The sequence below is a fragment of the Salvelinus namaycush genome, chromosome 31 (assembly GCF_016432855.1).
Source record: "Salvelinus namaycush isolate Seneca chromosome 31, SaNama_1.0, whole genome shotgun sequence".
Classification (NCBI taxonomy): domain Eukaryota; kingdom Metazoa; phylum Chordata; class Actinopteri; order Salmoniformes; family Salmonidae; genus Salvelinus; species Salvelinus namaycush.
Genome location: NC_052337.1, coordinates 26093614 through 26104838, shown reverse-complemented (window position 1 = coordinate 26104838; position 11225 = coordinate 26093614). Strand labels below are relative to the sequence as shown.

General features: G+C 42.6%; 1 pseudogene; it reads left to right on the top strand.

The window, feature by feature from the left end:
- Nucleotides 1-947: 947 nt before the first annotated feature.
- On the top strand, nt 948-10938 carry LOC120026425 (annotated as a pseudogene).
- Nucleotides 10939-11225: the final 287 nt, after the last annotated feature.

Below are 11225 nucleotides of genomic sequence, written 5' to 3'. Positions count from 1 at the left end.
GTGCTGCTACCATGTTGTGTTGCTACCATGTTGTTGTCATGTTGTGTTGCTACCATGCTCTGTTGTCATGTGTTGCTGCCTTGCTATGTTGTTGTCTTAGGTCTCTCTTTATGTAGTGTTGTCTCTCTTGTCGTGATGTGTGTTTTGTCCGTCCCTACAGGAGGCCTTTTGCCTTTTGGTAGGCCGTCATTGTAAATAAGAATTTGTTCTTAACTGACTTGCCTAGTTAAATAAAGGTTAAATAAATAAATAAAAGTATCAAAAGTAAATGTAATTGATAAAATGTACTTAAGTATCAAAAGTAAAAGCATAAATCATTTAAAATTCCTTATATATTAAGCAAACCAGATGGCACCATTTCTTTTTTTTACGCATAGCCAGGGGCACACTCCAACACTCAGACATAATTTACAAACAAAGCATTTGTGTTTAGTGAGTCCTCTAGATTAGAGCCAGTAGGCGACCATGGATGTTCTCTTGATAAGTGCGTGAATTGGACCGTTTTCCTGCCCTGCCAAGAATTCGAAACATAACAAGTACTTTTAGGTGTCAGGGAAAATGTATGGAGTAAAAAATTCATTCTTTTCTTTAGGAATGTACTGAAGTAAAAGTAAGTTGTCAAAAATAAAAATAGTAAAGTAAAGTACAGACTCAAAAAAAAAAATACTTAAGTAGTACTTGAAAGTATTTTTACGTTAGTAATTTACACCACTGCAAGTTGGACAATTTTTATCTCCATAATGCAACACACTTTGAAAGGCAGAGACCAACGATGGTCACCGACTTGACAAAAGTGTTATGCTTGAGTGTGTTCGGGTATGGAAGTGCGGTGAAAATAATTGTACCGTCCCCCCCCCACAAGAACGAAACGTCAAGAGAAAACACACTGACGTCATATCATGCGCCGACGCAGGATTCTTACGTGCAGAATCTCACGTGTTTCAAAATGTCTGCTTTCTGTGTTGTTATCATGTGCTGAGTTGCTGATTTATTGGCAAGCACCATTAGTTTTTTAAATATTCTAACCATTTCAAAGCGTTGAACAAAGTTAAACAAGTTAACGGTGCAGATACTTATCGCAATGGCTCAAAGAAAGAAGAAGCTGATGAAGAAAAAGAGACACATTGGCCATCGGGAGCCTGACGAGTCGGATAGTGGGGACTTCGAAGTTGCTGCTAAAATCATGGACGATGATTCTGTAAGAACCATTTCATGTTTATGTTATTGTAGCTAGGTAAACAATTTGTTTTAGTCATTTGAGCAAAGTTACGTAAATCTACCAGCTATGAATTTACTTGGCTAGTTGCAAACCCTTAGCCAGCTAACACGCTAACTAGGATGTCAAATTGTCTCGGATACTTGGCTAAGGGTGTAAACGTTCCGTTTTGCAACTAAAACGAGAGTTTCTATTGGACAAATTGAGGTAGGTCCCTCCCCGTTTCGGTTACTTCCGTTTAGTAAACGTTTTGCAACAGACCATCGGGGTTGTCACTAGTTACTACAAAGTCAAAATTGTCTTTTGTAAAAACGTATGTAAACAAATCTTTTTTTGGTCAGTATTTAAGTTTAGGCATTTATTTATTTTTATTTCACCTTTATTTAACTAGGTAGGCTAGTTGAGAACAAGTTCTCATTTACAACTGCGACCTGGCCAAGATAAAGCATAGCAGTGTGAACAGACAACAACACAGAGTTACACATGGAGTAAACAATAAACAAGTCAATAATACAGTAGGGGGGGGGGGATTAGTCTATATACATTGTGTGCAAAATGCATGAGGAGGTAGGCAATAAATAGGCCATAGGAGCGAATAATTACAATTTAGCAGATTAACACTGGAGTGATAAATCTTCAGATTTAAATCTTCAGATCATGTGCAAGTAGAGATACTGGTGTGCAAAAGAGCAGAAAAGTAAATAAATAAAAACAGTAAGGGGATGAGGTAGGTAAATTGGGTGGGCTGTTTACAGATGGACTATGTACAGCTGCAGCGATCGGTTAGCTGCTCAGATAGTTGATGTTTAAAGTTGGTGAGGGAAATAAAAGTCTCCAACTTCAGCGATTTTTGCAATTCGTTCCAGTCACAGGCAGCAGAGAACTGGAAGGAAAGGCGGCCAAATGAGGTGTTGGCTTTTGGGATGATCGGTGAGATATACCTGCTGGAGCGCGTGCTACGGGTGGATGTTGTTATCGTGACCAGTGAACTGAGATAAGGCGGAGCTTTACCTAGCATGGACTTATAGATGACCTGGAGCCAGTGGGTCTGGCGACGAATATGTAGCGAGGGCCAGCCGACTAGAGCATACAGGTCGCAGTGGTGGGTGGTATAAGGTGATTTGGTAACAAAACGGATGGCACTATGATAAACTGCATCTAGTTTGCTGAGTAGAGTATTGGAAGCTATTTTGTAGATGACATCGCCGAAGTCGAGGATCGGTAGGATAGTCAGTTTTACTAGGGTAAGTTTGGCGGCGTGAGTGAAGGAGGCTTTGTTGCGAAATAGAAAGCCGATTCTAGATTTGATTTTGGATTGGAGATGTTTAATATGAGTCTGGAAGGAGAGTTTACAGTCTAGGCAGACACCTAGGTATTTATAGATGTCCACATATTCTAGGTCGGAACCTTCCAGGGTGGTGATGCTAGTCGGGCGGTGCAGGCAGCGAACGGTTGAAAAGCATGCATTTGGTTTTACTAGCGTTTTAAGAGCAGTTGGAGGCCACGAAGGAGTGTTGTATGGCATTGAAGCTCGTTTGGAGGTTAGATACCACAGTGTCCAAGGAAGGGCCAGAAGTATACAGAATGGTGTCGTCTGCGTAGAGGTGGATCAGGGAATCGCCCGCAGCAAGAGCAACATCATTGATATATACAGAGAAAAGAGTCGGCCCGAGAATTTAACCCTGTGGTACCCCCATAGAGACTGCCAGAGGACCGGACAACATGCCCTCCGATTTGACACACTGAACTCTGTCTGCAAAGTAGTTGGTGAACCAGGCAAGGCAGTCATCAGAAAAACCGAGGCTACTGAGTCTGCCGATAAGAATATGGTGATTGACAGAGTCGAAAGCCTTGGCCAGGTCGATGAAGACGGCTGCACAGTACTGTCTTTTAATTCACGGTACTCCATTCTGTTAATTTATTTATTTTATTTATTTATTTAGGCATAAGGTTAGCATTGTGGTTGGGGTTAATTCTAGGGTTATGTTTTAAATCAGATTGAATGAAGAGAGATTGTAGAAATAGGTGGGGTTTAGCCATTTGTGGCTGTGTAAACTAGTGACGACCCAGAATCATCGTAATAAATATGCCTCTTTTGTGGGTGTCTGTAATGTCAGGTCTAGAATTGATTTATTGCCAATTACATGAGAAAATATTAAAGTCATGCTAGATTTGGTTTTGAGTGGGATATGATTATGAGCATATCCATCTCCATAATGACAATGTCATGTTATTTAATGTTTTTCAGGCTGGAAGAAAGTTACCTCGGTTCCCTGGAGCTTCATCAGAGTGCCTGTCTGATGTGGAACCTGACACCAGGGAGCTGGTCAGAGCTCAGAACAAGAAGAAAAATAAGTCTGGGGGCTTCCAGTCCATGGGTAAGAAATTGTGGTAGGCTTACCTGTAGGCCATCTTTTTGAGACAATTAAAGATTTTATACAGCAGTGTGTCCTGCGTATGTCCTAACCGACATATTTTGGTAATTGCAGGTCTCAGTTACCCAGTTTTTAAAGGGGTCATGAAGAAGGGCTACAAAGTCCCTACTCCAATCCAGAGAAAGGTATGCCAATGCCCTTGGATCTTTACATTTCAGTGATATATCAGGTAGATTATTTACAAGACCTCTCTCTCCCCCTTTCAGACTATCCCAGTGATTCTAGATGGCAAGGACATGGTTGCCATGGTAAGGACAGGTAGCGGGAAGACAGCTGCGTTCTTGGTGCCCATGTTTGAGAAGCTGAAGGCCCCTCAGGCCAAGACAGGGGCCAGGGCTCGCATTCTGACCCCCACCAGAGAGTTGGTGCTGCAAACCATGAAGTTCACCAAAGAGGTCAGGATAGGCTTTTCATAGTCTATTTTTCATCCATCACTTTACAATATATTATACATATTTGTACATAAACTAGGGCCAAGACGATAACCGTATCGCGATAGTCATTAGTATCGTGACAAGGAAACAATGCACAAAGCGGATTTCACTGCTTTAGGAAAACAGCCATAACGTTGGAAAAACTTTATACATTTTCCAAGCTATAGCACACAATATTTTACATACAGCAGGTTTTTAATGGCCCAAAGAGTTGTCTGCTTCATGTTTTCATTTTTGCATTGAAAAAAATATTGCCATATTGGTAACGTCACAGCCCTAACGTAATTATTTTTATTTAACCTTTTTTATTTATTTTTTATTTACTTTACGTAAATGGGGTTAATCTTTGTCATTTTTTTAGGGATAGTATGTTTTGTTCGTTGGGCAGTACCAGAAAATAGTAACTATATTCATTTTATTGTGTTTCAGTTGGGGAAATTCACTGGCCTTAAGACTGAGTTGATCCTTGGTGGAGACAGGTATTATTAATTAAATCTTCAGTCTTGTTGTGTTGAAAGTTGCTTACAAGCATCAACTGAACATCTTGTTTCTTTTCAGAATGGATGATCAGTTTGCTGCACTTCATGAGAACCCAGACATGTATGTACACTATGGTCTTCACAATGTACTGCTGTAATTTGCTATAATGCAATTTTAAATTAAAATAAGGTTGTAGTTTTTGTTGTTCTGTGCTGTTGATTTGAGTTATGTCTTCTGCCTACAGAATTATCGGTACCCCAGGTCGTCTGATGCATGTTGTCATGGAGATGAACCTGAAGCTACAGACTGTGGAGTACGTTTTGTTTGATGAGGCTGACAGGCTGTTTGAGATGGGCTTTGCTGACCAGCTCCAGGAGATCATCCGGAGGCTTCCAGACAACAGACAGACACTGCTGTTCTCTGCCACTCTGCCCAAACTACTTGTGGAGTTTGCTAGAGCTGGTAAGCCCAGCCACAACATCCCTTCAATGGCAATCTAAAGCCCACCCACAACCTATGTGTTCTTGTGCAGCCTGTTGATATTGAGTTGTGTACAAGGCAAGATGTGTAGTGCTCTGAAAGGATTGTGTTTTGTGCAGGGTTGACGGAGCCAGTGCTGATTCGTCTGGACGTGGACAGCAAGCTGAGTGAGCTGCTGAAGGTTAAGCTAATAGACTCGCTAAAACCCACATTCACACAATTTGAAGTTTGGTTACACTGTTGGAATCCCTTAAAGTGTTGACATGTGAAACCTGTGTTTGAGTCAATGACATAATATAAAAGTTGTAGCATAACATTGTATTTTTTCCTCTCCCAGCTGTCCTTCTTCCACCTGAGGATGTGTGATAAGCCGGCTCTGCTGCTCCACCTGCTGAGGAATGTGGCGACGCCCCAGGAGCAGACAGTAGTCTTTGTTGCCACCAAACACCATGTGGAGTACCTCAAAGAGGTGAGAGCCTCGTGAATAGAAGGAGAAGCTAGTCATTGAATACGGTTTGGTTGTCCTCAGCCTTGTACCTTCCAACAAGTTTTGAATGTAGCTCTGTGTTACCCTATGGTTAGCTGCTGTCCTCTGAGGGCGTGGAGTGTGCCTACATCTACAGTGCCCTGGACCAGACTGCCAGGAAGATCAACATTGGTAAATTTGTCCACCGCAAGGCCATGATGCTGATTGTTACAGACGTGGCTGCTCGCGGTATAGACATCCCCCTGCTGGAAAACGTCATCAACTACAACTTCCCCTCCAAAAGCCAAGCTCTTCCTGCATAGAGTTGGTGCGTAACACAAACAACAGGGGGAGCATTAGAACTATAATATGGCCAACATACTGTTTTAGGTTATCTTCAATTGTAACTTATGTACGTTGGAAAGAAAGGCCAATGACAACCATCTGAGTCAATGATATATAGTGTAATGAAATATAATGAAATACACCTTCCTCACCATTGTTGTCTCATCTCTGGTTTTTCAACCCCAGGTCGAGTGGCACGCGCAGGCCGCAGTGGCGCTGCCTACAGCCTGGTGTGTACAGATGAGATACCTTTTGTCTTTGACCTCCATCTCTTCCTGGGGAGACCCCTTCAGCTGGCTACACCTGACCATCAACAAGGTACCAGCACTGGACATAAACATGTCATACACAGTGTGAGGGAATGGAGCCATTGCTCACCCCTGCAGTTGTCTTGTCACACTTGTTTTCTGTCATGGCTACTCAATTCTCTTGCTTACTTTCATATATTTCTGTCTCTGTCCCTTCCTCGTGCCTCTCACTCACTCTATCACTCTCTTTCTCATCTCTTCATTTCTATTTTTCTCTCCCTCCAGAGTCGGACGGTGTGTTTGATCGTGTTCCCCAGAGCATCCTGGATGATGAGGAGTCCCAGCTGATCACGGCCCATGAGAACTCTCATGACCTGCATAGCGGACAACGCCTACAAGCAGTACATCAAGTCCCGGCCCATGCCCTCGCCAGAGTGCTTTTAAACGGGTCAAGAACACAAAGCTCTCCAGCATGGCTGTCCACCCACTGTTAGGTCAGTAAAGGTGTCCGCATCAGAAACACTTCGGAACAGTTTGTGCATATTTTGTGACGTTTTGGTTGTCGGCAAGGGGTTTTCCGGCTGTACGTGTACAATTTTTATTTTCTTAGGCAAGCCAAATTTCGTTATCCAAGTCTACGCCCCTTCGTCGGTCATTGGTCAGCAGTAGGGATTCTTCAATTAAGTATTTGTTGTCATTCAATGATAGACAACTTGTTTTCATGCAAAGTTTTTCACTTGAGAAATACTGCACTAAAACATCTTAGATGTAAAATTCCGCGACTAAGATCTCGGCAAAAAATGTCAGAATTAATAAACGTCAGAATTAATGACCAATTTCTTGTTATCTTATCTAGTCTGAGGAAGTCTATACTGGCTACGGCATCGCAAGATGTTTTTCAAGCGGCCTTTTAAGGGAATATGCGAGCACACTCGTTGGGCTAGGCGCCAGCTGTAAGGAAGCATGAGGAAGCCTTTAGATAACTGACCTATTAACTACTTTACCAGTGCACTTTAATGTGGGATATTAAATCAATGAAGTTACTGTCTCAGTGGATCCTCATCAGATCTTGGGTTCTCATGAAAATCACACGCATATGCTCCCTTACTCTTGCTATGATATTAACCCACGTTGCTTTGGTCTATTTTCAGGGTCAGGCTTAGAGAAAATGGAACTGGAGCGCCTTCAAATGGTGGACTGCATTAAGGGCTACAAGGATAAAGCTGTGAGTTTACATCAGAAATGTATATTGGAAGCTATTCTCTATGAATGAATGACTAACCTGTAGTAATACTGTTTAAACGACCACAGCACTTTTTCTCCAGACAATCTTTGAGATCAACTCGAACAGCAAGACCAACGCCAGCGTGGTGATGCGAGCCAAGCATTCTAGGGACACGGCTGGTGGATAATTTCACCCAGAAGAAGGTGGTTCTGGCTGCAGAGGGCAAGTATCATGTTCCTGTCACTGCTCTGCCCTCCACACACCACATGACTGACCAGGAAGACAGTGAAGAGGAGGACCTTCAGGTTAGCACTTATACTCTAAGTATCCATCTACATGGTATAAAACCTAGCATGTACGTGTTCCATTGCAAGTCAACAATAGTGTATAGCACCACCACAGACAAAGTAGTATCATATGACCAAGGGTTATGTTTTAAATCAGATTGAATGAAGAGAGATTGTAGAAATAGGTGTACTTCTGTCATTTCTCCACCAGGGGGTGTTCTCTGAGGTAGTGGAGGGGAAGAGGAGGAAGCCACAGGACGACGGCCAGACAGTAAGAAGACCAAACAGACTGGCCGCGATGAGAACTACATCCTCTAAAGACCCAAAGACTTCAACTCTGAGAGAGGGTATGAGAAAGGCTGACTACACAGTCCATTCTGCTTTACAAAATACCAAAATAGTCATTCTGTGAATGTGGGATAATGGTGATATAACTCAGTGTTTGTTTGCAGACTGAGCCTGGGAACAGAAGGCACAACGTTTGAGCAGCAGGCTTCTACTGCTGTACTGGACCTGATGGGAGACGAAGGAGACCGACTCAACCAGCACAAACACATGATGAAGTGGTAAAAAGGAACACCATGACACACCATGCAACCTCACTTGACATATAAATCATCTCTGCAAGGATCGCAAGAGAAAGCACTTCGTCAAAGAAACAGGAAAGGAGGCAGACTAGAAGAAGAAGAGAACAGAGACGGGACAGATGAACAAGAAGAACGTGCATCCTTTTTCTCATCTCAAACTGATCTTTTCTGATGAAAGCTATTAATAAGGAAATTCCAACACCCTCGGCTTATTGTGCATTGTGTAAGTCCTCACTTGTAATTGTACCACTGCAGTGTTCTAAGGATGTTTTATTTCCTTGACCCTGTTTCTCAGCTATGAAGAGTGGAAGAAGAAGTACAAGGTGGATGACGGAGGGGGTGGAGATTCAAATGGAGAGACTGGAGGCAGAGGAAGGAGGGGTGGAGGTAGAAGTGCACTTCATCAGAAAGCTCTAGCTAGAGTTTGGATCAGTTGTTTGTGATGGGTATGATGTGTCTGTAAGTAAAGCAGACATTGATGCATCCCTTTGGGACATTCTCCAAGCTCCAGTCTTTGGGACATTCTCCAAGCTCCAGTCTTTGGGACATTCTCTAAGCTCCAGTCTTTGGGACATTCTCCAAGCTCCAGTCTTTGGGACATTCTCCAAGCTCCAGTCTTTGGGACATTCTCCAAGCTCCAGTCTTTGGGCTCTACTACTACCTAAGGTCTATTCCAAAACACTTAGAAAATAACAAGAGCAATGTCCAGTTTGATGTACTTTCAAAATTGCTATGTTTCTTTCAATACAGCATGATAAAATAACGCTAAACAATTGAAATGCTGCCCTTCTCTTCTCTAACCCTGTCTCCCTCCCCTCTCTTCCAGGCCGAGGCAGGCCAGACCGGGCCCTGGGTCCCCCAGGCCAGCAGAGGGGTGGTGGCTCCCGGGGCCCGCGCTCAGAGCTGAAGAGCCGTGACCAGATCGTAAAGCAGCGCAAGAAGACAGAGAAACAGAGGTTCTTGCAGAGTGGAGGCTTGAAGAAGCTCCGGGGCAAGGGCAAGCAGCGCCTCAATGACCAGAAGAAGTCTGGCTTCGGCTGTGGTGTCCACAAGAAGGGCAAGATGAAGAAGTGACTGTGAGGGAGGGGTGATGAATAGATGAGGTATGTGGAAAAAGAGGTAGTGAGAGTTGGAAGAATCGGCGAAGAGATGAGGCAATGGATAGAGAAGCTTTTGATCCCAAGTTGGAGGGATATGGAGGGTGGATGTCAATAGTTTAAAGTTGCCTTCCTCTCCATGACCCCCCCCTCCTCCATCTGGACTGGTCGGTCAGTGCATATGTAGGAAGAGAAACAAGCCGAGAAAGCCTTTTGAGACTATTGAGATGCACCCCAGCCCAAAGGGTGCTTGCAGAGCTTCGTGTATGGCACCGCAGTGTGGTGTCATGGTAAGATCCGTGTCCACATTTTGTGTGCTCCTAGCCTGGATGCGGACTGTGCATGACAGGGCTAGAGAGATTGAAACTTGTATTTTGCAGATCTATTTGCATCATAACCTATCCAGATGGATTGCTATGTCAATATATTTGTTTGTGTATATTATTAATTCAAAGCTAACGTGTGATTGTGTTATCTGTGACTGTCGTTCTTTATTATAAAGTCTTAGGAGGAGCAGAGAAACTCATGACAGTAGGTTATACAAAGCTGCCCATTGAGCAGTGTGAAATTCATTCCTCTTTTTTCTGGGCAGTCAAACAGTTCGATGAGGTCAACCACATTTGTGCAAAGAATAACCTGCCAGTCTACCAGAAGGTGTCAGTAAAGCCTAGAGAGAGGTCTGGGTCACTACCAACATGTTTTCATTTCAGACATCTGTATTCATTTGACCCAGCTGACAGCAGAGCAACCAGAGGGGTGTTGAGAGATTGACTCCGGGACAAGAGTGTGGTGGAGATGGAGGTTCACTAGAATAAGGAGAATTGGGGAACGTTTCTGTCAGCAAAGAGCCACAAAGCCAACGTCCCGCCTGCCGTCGCTCGGCTATAAGATAGCTGTGTTCTAAATACTTAACAGGACATGTTTGGGAAAGGGCTTTATTGTAGAGGGAAAAGTAATATACATGATCAAAACCCTTTCTTCAAAACATGTTTGTTTTTCTTTTTATTACATTTTAATATACTACAAAAGTATTCATTTCATAATTTAATACACTAAAACCTACATTAGATAAATACAGTCAGTATGTTTTTTGCAGATAATTATTTCCATATCCAATTGTTTTTGTTGACTAGCCAACACTGAACGTTGCATACAGCATCATATATGTACACAATGTGTGAAGTTGAACAAACTAACCAAACCTATTTGTCCCTTTTTGAACTTTACAGGAAAAATATATATGTAGGCTCACCCTAAACCTAAAAACAGGGTCAGAGATGCAGTGTGTTTTGAAGTCCTGCCATTGTACTACAGAGCAAGTGAGCTGACGTGACTGGAGAAACCCACTCCATCTGGATGTGGTTAGATGCAAGTTGTTTGATGATATGTGTACATGCCATCACACGTTATCTATGGTCGAAGTTATCTGTAGGCCAGCTCTGCTAGAATGAAGATTTGTGGCTTCCATTTCTGTTTGTGAATTTACTCAAGGTAAATGAAGATGGGTGTAGGTACAGTGCCTTTGGAAAATATTCTCACCCTGTGACTTTATCCACCTTTTGTTGTGTTACAGCCTGAATTTAAAATGGATTCAATTACCAAAAAAGTCACATACACACAATACCCCATAATGTCAAAGTGGAATAGTTTTTACATGTGTACAAATGAAAAGCTGAAATGTATTGGGTCAATAAGTATTCAACCCCTTTGTTAGGGCAAGCCTAAATAAATTCAGGAGTAAAATTGTGCTTAATAAATTGCATGGACACACTTGTGTGCAATAATGGTGTTTAATGTGCTTTTTGAATGACTACCTCATAGCAGTAGCCCACACATACAATTATCTGTAAGCTTAATTGGAAAGATTCAATTTCCAATGCCTTGCAAAGAAGGGCACCTAGTGGTAGATGGATATTCATTACCTG